This window comes from Psittacula echo (assembly GCF_963264785.1).
Source record: "Psittacula echo genome assembly, chromosome: 11".
NCBI lineage: Eukaryota > Metazoa > Chordata > Aves > Psittaciformes > Psittacidae > Psittacula > Psittacula echo.
Window position 1 is genome coordinate 9125208 of NC_137746.1, and position 8218 is coordinate 9133425.

Here is an 8218-nt window from a genome sequence, read left to right on the forward strand (position 1 = left end):
GCCCTTCCCAGGCTGAGCTGGTGGCTGCATTTCCCAGGCAACAGTCACTGTTTTGGGGTCTCCTCAGGGGTCCTTCTGCCCCTTCTCCGCAGCCCCCAGAGCTCAGGGTCCCTGGGGTGAGCCTGCACCCTGCCAAACCCAGCGCTGTGCCCGGAGACTGGGAGCAGGCATCCCTGCTCTGTAATGCCTTTAAAAGGCAGGCTTCATCCATCCACCCGTCCATCCATCCATCCATCCATCCATCCCAGTCCCAGCTCCTCCAGTGTCACTCTTTGTTTGTGTTTCCCCCACCTCGCCTGGGTCATATATTTATCTCCAGTTTGCCAAAGCCTCCATCCTTCCCTAGGGTGGAGGAAAAGCCTTTGCTCAAAGTCAGGATGAATTTGTAACTTCCCCAGGAACCTGCTCCTAGAGTCACACAACACAAATTGCACTCATGGGACCACCCATCACAGTGGCACCAGCAGCACTGCGGGGATGAATCACCTCAGAAACTCCAGCGTGGCACCCAGCACCTTGGTACCTGGGTGTCTGCACAGCCCCTGCCCAGGCCAGCGTCCCCCTGGAACACCCCTGCATCCCCCTAAGCATCACAGAGGGATTCCAGAAAGGGACAAGATCCCAGGGCAGAAGCTTCCTGAGGTCCAGCCACAGTGGGGAGCCCAGAGCAGGCCCAGCTTTTCTCATACTGCAAAGTCTGAGCAAAGGCTTTTGTTTGGCGGCTTGTTTTAACTTCCCATTATGTTCTCTGAAGAAGGAATTCATCATCTGCAAGCTGAGGAAGGCAGAGTTAATGTGAAATTTTAAAACCCTCAAATAGTTGAGAGCCCTCTCAATATTTAATGAAAGCACCAATCTCCCTGGTGCCTGCAGAGATGGACAGGAGCCCTCTGCCAGCAGGGGAGGTGGTGTCCATGATCCAGGAGAGGACCAAAGACCCTAATGGGCTGCCACCTCCTGCAGCCTGCTCCTCTAGGCTCCCACTTGGGTGACAGTGCCTCTTGGCAGCAAGTTGCTCCCATTCTTGGAGGTGGGATGTGGGAAGTACACAGACACACTGTGGGAGGGTGAGCGCTGCAGGCAGTGGTACACTGTGTTGATCACACGTCAAGTGATCCTGCTTTGTCCACCCCATCCAGTCCTTGGCCCCACCATGGAGCTGATCCTGTCACTGTTGGTGTCTCCTGCAGGCCCTGTCTCCTTGCGATGCTCAGCCGCCCCTGCGAGGTTCTCATCCCCCTGCGTTAGGTGCGGAGCTTGCAGACGCCTGGCACTGCACACACCAAGGTAAGCAGCGCTGCTGGGTGGAGTGCACCTGCTCCGTGTGGTGTGGTGCAGCCATGGGGGGGGTGCAGAGCCAGTCAGGTCCCCCAAGGATGGGGAGGTCAATCATGGGCATCCTGGTGAGACCCCATTGCAGGGCGAGAGGCACCTGGACCATGAGCTAAGCCCGTGGGAGTGTGGAACAGCTCAGGCTCTGGGGCGGATGCTGGGCACATGGGGACCGTGGCAGGTGACAGTGACTGTGGGGCTGACACAGGGCCAGGGTTTTTTTCTTTCTCCTTTCTTTGCTTTTGAAAGCCCCCAGATGGGAAAGGTACGAGCCAAACCCCACTGCGAGCAGCCAAGAATGAATTTCCTGGCCAGAGCCCCAGCTGCTCTTGGAGCGGCGCCGGGCCCGTCCAGCATCACGCCGCAGCGGAACCCCCGAGTGCAGGCAGGCTGGGGCAGGTCTCAGCTGGGGTGGGCAGTGAGACCCCAACCCCTCCCTGCTGCCCCCCCGCTGTGGGGGTCTCACCTTCCCAGCGCCCCAAGTTAGGGCAGTGTGGGTTTATCCTGCTCCCACCAAGCTGCAGCTTGGATGGAGCCCAGTCACCCAGATGTCCCCCCCAAGCTGCCACAGAGTGCCCCACCATGCAGCCATCTGCTGCCATTGAAGGGCAGGGTGTCCCTGGAGCTGTGGCCTTCAGACAGTTCTGTTGCCCATGGCATGGGGCATCTCAGCTCCCAAATCTCCCCTCTCATGGGATGCAATGGATCCTTCTTACCTGGGAAGGCAGGTGCTCTCCCAGGGCTGGATTGGGAGTTCGGGTAGAGCAGGACCATCCATCACAGTGTCCTCACTCCTCTCTTCCTCCCATTCCCCAGCCTCAGCACCTCAGGCTCTCTGCCCTCATCTTAGGAGTCCCAGAGAGCTCGCAGGATCTTTGTAAAACCAACACCTCTATCAGCACAACAGGGAGCAGCACCCAGGGGCTCTTTTTTGAGGGTGTCTTGGCTGGAGGGGGGAACAGGCAGGGATTGAGGCTGCTCTACTATGATCTGGATGCCCCATCTTGAGCTGATCGTGCTCTTGTCATTCATGCCTTTACCCTGCCAGTGAAATGAGGGTGGGTATAACCCCTCCAAGGCTTTCTGCAGGGAACAGGTGCCCAAATCCCATCCTGACACAGAGCCAGGAGGGGACCTTTGGGCATCTGCTCCCTGCACAGTCCCAACCACCTCCATCGTCATCACCTGCACAGGCCCTGCAGAGGATCCCGGGACAGCAGGGATGGAAATCACTGTGTGCACAGCCTGACTCCTTCCCCACAGGCGATGGCTGGGGCAATGGGGAGGGACAGGGAGGCAGTGGAGGGGTTGGGGAGGGGCTTTTGTGTGCTCCCCAAGCAGTGCCTAGTGTGCTGCACCCAGCTCCGCACCGGTCCCTGCAGAGCTGTGCGGGTGTGCGTGCCTGCCATAAATATTGATGGGGTGGACTCAGCGCAAGGGTGTCTTTATATACAGCGATTGGGATGTAAATGCTGGAGGTACCTGCTGTGTGGGCAGGAGAAAGCAGTGTAGGTAATAGCACTGAGGCTGAATGCTCAGTGGCTTTTTTACAGGGAGGTGGGATACATCCTGTATAGACTGGGGAGGTGGGAAGAGCACGGGTGAGTAACCACCTGGGTCGTAAACCTGTTTGGGAAGTCAGCCAGGCCCGCAGCAATCCTAAATCTTCCATCTGAGACTGCGGCGAGCCACCGTGGCTTACACAGCCCGCTCCCCGCACAGCCACACCAGGATAAACAGCGAGGGGCTGCAGTGCCTCTGTTTAATAATGCATGGCACAGAGGCACCGGACGCTTGCTGAGAGTCCGGAGCTGCGGGGACAAGGAGTCACCACTGCAGCACTCAGATGGTGGGGTCCATCCTGGCATCCCCTGGATGTGGACACCTCGGGGCTCTGGGTGGCCCTGAGACTGGGGCTGGGGGAGCAGAGCTCCCCATCGCAGGGAACAGAGCAGCAGCAGCAAAGCCGAGGCACTTGGTCATGCAGTGGCTGATATCCCACCACACTGGATGCTTCTTAAGTGGAGCCTGGAGCTAAGTCCCTATCCCCTTGGGCACTCTTGCTGGGAGATTCAGCCCCTCTGTCACTCTCTCGCACAGATGTAGGTGTAGATGGTCTTTTTGGGGAGCTCTGGGAGCATCTCTCCCTCTCAGGCACCATGCTGAGAACAGCTGGAAGCCAAGGGCTCAATGTCCTCCTCGCCCCATCCCTCCTCAGCCACAGCCACTGCGGCTCACACACATTGGCTGTGGTGCCCAGGACAAGAATGCTGGGCACCGCAGGCACCAGTTCACAACCAGCTCCTGCAAATGGCCCCTCCGAGGGATGAACACATCCCTCACTGCGCATAGTGCCATGATCCAGCCCCACCAACCATCTGCTGCAGCAGCTCCCCAACACCCACTGCCTGGCCCACACTGCACCCCACGGCATGGAGCTGGGCAGGGACGAGCTGGGGGATCTCCACAGGCAGGAGCAGACAGACGGGTCTATGGTAGCAATGCTGATGGGTCTGCAATAGTGGTGGTGATGGGGCTGTGGTATTAATGCAGATGGACCCGTGATAGTGATGCAGAAGAGCACAAAAAGCCACAGCATCAGCCCTAATCCAGACAGCAAAGCCTAGAGCCAGGGAGATCCTCAGGGCATGTGGGCAGCAGAAGTTATCCTGTGAGAGTGGCTCCAGAGGTGGATTTGGCCCACTTTTTCCATCCCTCTCTGGTGAGCTCAGGGCCCCTGGCGGCGATGCTGCTCCCACTGCTGGGCAGAGCATTGCGGCAGAGCCAGGGTCAAGCCATGGCGCCAGCCCACCATCCCCCAGGCTCATGGCACACTCCTGTGCCAACCCCAGAGTGAGACCTGCATTCACACCCATGCCTGTCATGGGGGGATAACAGCGAAATGGGTGCTGTGGGGCACCCACGTGTGCTGGAGGGTGTGACTTGCTGCAGGCAGAGCAGTGGCTCTGGCACCCCAGGGGCTGGACATAGGCAGGTCTGAGCACCTCATGCTCACCCTGACCACAGCATAACAGAGTGACCGCGGGTCCCCCTCGCAGCAGCAAGAGGGACAGAGTGCTGTCCCTGCAGCCTGTGCTCAGCTGCTCCAGCAGTCCAGCTTCGGACTGATGCTGTAGCACGATGGTGCCTGCCCCCATCCCTGTCCCCACTGGCTGCCAGCCCCAAGGGGCCAGAGCTGCTCTTCAGAGGTGCAGCTGCTGCATGTTCTGTGCTACCTCTTCCCCTTCTCCCCGCTGCTGTTTTTGTTTTGTTTAAGAGGCTGGGTTACGAATTTTAAACAGCCTCCTGAAAAACCCAATTACCTCCAGAAGACAACCTGATAAAAGCTGCCTAAGTGGCACTGTGGAAATCGCCTTGTGCAGCAGTGGAGGGAAAACCAACATAATAAAGCCTTTGGAAATGGAGTTAACCACTTTTAATCCCTTGGTGCAATGAGAAGGACCAATAATTATTTTCTGCAGAGATGGGGAGGGGGGATAACTGAAATAACTGCCCTGTGCTAATGGGTGGCAGCAGGCTGGGCTGCCAGTGCTGCAGGGATGGGTGCAGGTATTCAGGAACCCACTTCCCTCGGCCATGGAGCTTTGCAAGGGCCCGCAGAGGCTGTGACCTTGCAGGGTGCCCATGTGGCTGCAGGGGCTGGGGGTGATGCTTGGGGCAGGCAGGTGGTGGATGCAGTGGGTAATGTGGCAGCCAGCTGTGTCCTACCACCAAGCACTGGTGGGGAGCAGAGCAAGGTGCTTCTGGGGCCCTGGCACCCCTGATGGGTCAGTCCCTGCCGTGGTGCCCCCGTGACTTGGCAGCACTTGGAGCTTCCTCCTCCATCTGCCCACAGCTGTCCCACATCCCTCCCATCCCACCTGTCCCATCCCTTCCTCCCTTTCCAGGCAGCCACCCTGCAGGTGACACTGCCCAGGATGATGACAGGGATCAGCTGTGCCCAGTATGTGCCCATGCTGGGAACAAGCGATCTCTCATCATCAGGAACATCCTTCAAACACCAGCCAGAGCCAGCTCAGCTCTGGGGCTGTGGTGGTCCCTATGGCCCATCCAGGGAGCAGGGGTGTCCGCAGGGGTTGCAGGGCAGGAGGATGGAGGCAATGCTCAGGGCTGGTGATGAGCCTTTGGCTGCCCTTCCCATGGGATTGCAGCCAAGCAGGGCAGACTTGGACACCCGCCAGCCCGGCGGCTGCAGTTGTGTGCCGGCACCAGGGCAGTTTGGCTACAGCTCATGTGAACTTCATGCTTCCCACAGGAGCAGGGATGAGGCTGCTTCACCCACCTTGCACCCTACCTGGGGTCCCATGCTTGGGAACAGCACTCCAGGCCACCAAGTCCCATGGAGGGCAAGCCCAGTTCAGTGCTGCACACCAGCACAAGCGGTGGCCCTGCCAGCTTATCCACAGCTCATACTGGGAGCAGTCCCTGGGCACGCTGGGAGCTACTGGGGGAGGATGTGCTTAATGAGCCGAGGCATCTCCAAAGATTGAAAGACTCAAGGACCCATCCCAGGAACAAAAGGAGGCGTTTGTCAGGCGCTGAGAGACGGACGCGTTAATTCCTGCTGGCTGTCACACTTATCTGTAATGAATTTGTGCTCCGCTGTATTATTTTTAATACAATAGGAGCGGTGCCGCCCGCCCACCGCCCGGCTGCTGGGAGCGCTGACGTCAGCGCCCGGAGCAGGGCTGCCGCAGGACGGACGGACGGACAGACGGACGGACAAAGCCTGTCTTGACACCCACCATCCCACCCCGCTGCCCACACGTGGGGCACGAGGCCTCTCTTCCGCGGAGGTGCAGAAAGGAGTTTGTGGTTAATGAAGGAAAGGGAGGAAGGACGCTGAGGGCTCGGGACTGGTGGAGATGGAGTGTGCCAGGGGATGTTTTTGGGAGCAGTGAAGGGGTGAGGAAGAGGGCCGTGTCCTTGATGTGCTGTCCCCATGCTGAGACCTGTCCACAGCAGTGGACAGCCGTCAGGGCTGGAGCTGTCAGTGCATGCACATACAGCCGGTGCCGTGTCCCTGTGGAGGTGTTGGGCTGGCTCCTGGATACTGATTTTGCCCTCCTTTTCCGCAGCAGCAGGATGGCTCCCCACTGCTGCCCCACATGCTGCATCACTCCCATCCCCCCTGCAGCAGCACTGCCAGGTTTTGGGGGGCATGTGCAGCCTGTCCCAGCCGCTGCAGGCTCCCACACACAGAGGTTGGGGGTTCCTGAAATGACCCCACACCCAGACTGTCTCCAGCACTCTCCTGGGCTGTAGTTACATGATTCCCCACAGGGCTGCTCCTCCAGAGCCTCACCATTAAACACCAGCGATCCCCAAAGCCCGGCTGTGAGCACCGCTAATCTGATTTGCAAAAGGCTTGTCTCGTTTCTAATAACTCAGGGCTGGATTAATTAGGAGGTGCCGGCTGCCCCTGTGCGTGGTGGCAGGGCTGGTGACGGGGCATGCGCCTGTCCCCGGGGTCTCTCCATGCATTAGGATGAGGGTGGGAGGCCCAGGAGAGCCTTGTCCCAGTGACGGGGAGTGGCTGAAAGAGCCCCTCTCTCTTTGGGCAGGCACAGAGGTCAAGGTGATGCCCCCCGTTTCCTGCCTGGGAACCCCCCTGCTGAAGGGGGTCCTGAGCTCTGTGGGCATCATGGCTTTGATGGCACTGTGCTCCCCAACGGCATTCCCTAACTGAGCACCCCCCACCAGCCATGGGACACCCCGGGGGCGGGCAGCACTAAAAATCCGAAGCTGGGGCCTCTGAGCAGTGGCTGTTGGTGGGGGTGAGATGGTTTATCAGGGACTTTCAACTCCCGCAGCCGCCCTGCATCGCTGCAGAGGGGACGAGGTGCCGGGTGAAGGAGCAGAGGGGTGCGGAACTGGGAGGGGGACAGCTGGCTCCGGCTGATGAATGGATTAATGCCTCGTTTCGCCCATTAGTTGCCGCGGAGGTGAATCATTAGCCCCGCGCAGGACGAGCTCCCCCATCCCTTCGCTGCGGAGCGCGGGGGGGGGGGGGGGGGCCCTTTCTCATCGAGGGGAGCGGTGCGGGACTCACCGGGACGGTTCCCCGGGGCTCGTGCGGCGTTAACCGGGGGGGGGTCCCGCAACCCCTCCCGCGCGGGGCCGGGTTGCGCGGTGGCGGGGGGTGTCGCTCCGGGCGGGCCCACGCGTGCCGCCGGGGGCGGGCGGGGGCCGGGCCGCGGCGGGGCGGGGCCGGGAGGGCGGAGCGGCGGCAGCGGAGAGCGGCGGCGGAGCCGGTGAGTCCCGGTGCTGAAGGGACAGCGCCGCCGCTGCGGCACCGGGCGGCCCCGGGCGGCGGGCGCGGCCCCGCGCCGCATCCAGCGGGGCGGGGGGGGTAAGCGGTGGGGTCCCCGCGGCACCGCGTCCCCTGCGCGACCCCCTCCCCTCCGCGGCTTCCGCCCTCCCCCCCCGCGTCCCCGGTGTCCCCTGCGCCCCCGGTGCGTGCCCCCTTTCCAGGGTCCCTCCCGCGTCCTCTGTGTGCTTCCGCCCCCCCGCGCGGTGTACCCCTGGGCTCCGCAACCCTTGCGGTGCCGGTGTCCCCCGCATGCTGGGTGTCCCCTACGTCCCGTGTCCCCGCTGTCCCCCCGCCCTCCCGGCGCCCCCCCGGGTTCCCTGCGTCGCTGCAGCCTGTGCGGCCCCGATATCCCGGCGGCTGCCGGTGTCCCCCGCTTCTGCTGTGTGTCCTCCCGCGTTGCCCGTCTCCCTGCATCCCCCGGTGTCCCCCACCGTATCCCGGTGTCGCTGTGCCCCCCTCATGCAGCCCCGGTGTTCCGGTGCTCTCGGTGTCCCGATGGCCCCCAGGTTTCCCCTGCACCTTCCCTGCAGCCCCGATGCCCCGGCGCTTCCC